The sequence below is a fragment of the Equus quagga genome, unplaced genomic scaffold (assembly GCF_021613505.1).
Source record: "Equus quagga isolate Etosha38 unplaced genomic scaffold, UCLA_HA_Equagga_1.0 196_RagTag, whole genome shotgun sequence".
Taxonomy (NCBI): domain Eukaryota; kingdom Metazoa; phylum Chordata; class Mammalia; order Perissodactyla; family Equidae; genus Equus; species Equus quagga.
Window position 1 is genome coordinate 1 of NW_025798025.1, and position 1,117 is coordinate 1,117.

A 1,117-nucleotide genomic window follows, 5' to 3' on the forward strand; every position below is an offset into this window, starting at 1 on the left:
CAGGCAAAAGATGGCAAAATCAGGATAAGAAACCTCTGCCTTCTGGCTTCCAACTTTGCGCTGTTAAGAACATTACTCTACCACCTCTCTCTTCCTCGACATCCAAGATCCTTCTCTTCAATCAGCTTCACATTTCGAGGTGTCTATTTTGCCTACTTTGAAAACTAAAATAAATAAATAAGCAACCAAATTGTCTAAAGACGTCTGTTTTAAATGTATTTGGTTAATAAATCAGTTCCTAGATTCCAGCATTCTATGTCAAATGTGATTTCTAGAATGTGAGTGCCTTTGTTGAATTCTTGCCTCTTTTTGCCTAGTTCACTGTGTGTTTTTGTATGCTTTTATCTGCTGCGTGATTTATCACACAATTTTGCCATGACTCTCCCTCTTGGTGAGTTATTACCCTTTTAACAGTCAGAGGAAAAGGTGTGATTCTTACAGCCCAATGCATTTCCAAAGCAAATAAATGTATTTTCTTTCATGGTATTTAACTGAAAATAATACAGAGTATTCATTACTAGTCCCTGCACGCATCATCGGGGCCCAAGATAAGTGCACAAGAAAATATCATGAAAGTGGAAGCGTGGCGGGTAAACAGACTGCGAAAATTAGTGAAGAGCTCACAAGTACACGGATAAAAAGACACACATACACAGACAGAAACTTGCTTTAAAGGAATGACATTCCTTCTATCATATACGTAACGCTCTAAAGATTAAATTTATTTCTTAAGTGTAGAAATTTAAAGCAAAAGCGTACTGTGTAAACTAATTAGAAAGTTCAGGACTCTATTAGAGTTAGCAGTTTTGTGCTGCTCATCTCTATCCTCACACCTGAACCAACGACTTCTAAAGCCCCCTTTTTAAAAGTTATGTTTGAGAAACCCTGGCCGCCACGGGCCAGTGGCGCAATGGATAACGCGTCTGACTACGGATCAGAAGATTCTAGGTTCGACTCCTGGCTGGCTCGTTCTCTTTATGCGAATCTTGTTTAAATCGAAACTGAAATCAATTCTTAAAAGCCTTTTCGGATTCCCATTACTTTGAAACGCCGCAGCCACCCCGCAACGCAACCTTGGCTGTTGCTTAATTAACTCCGAGGGGGTCTTTAGAGTCAG

The 1,117-nt window shown here is 39.7% G+C and overlaps 1 non-coding gene across 1 annotated transcript; it reads left to right on the forward strand.

Moving 5' to 3' along the window:
- Positions 1–896: 896 nt before the first annotated feature.
- On the forward strand, positions 897–969 carry TRNAR-ACG (transfer RNA arginine (anticodon ACG)). Its single transcript has one exon. It is a non-coding gene; the product is annotated as a tRNA-Arg (tRNA).
- Positions 970–1,117: the final 148 nt, after the last annotated feature.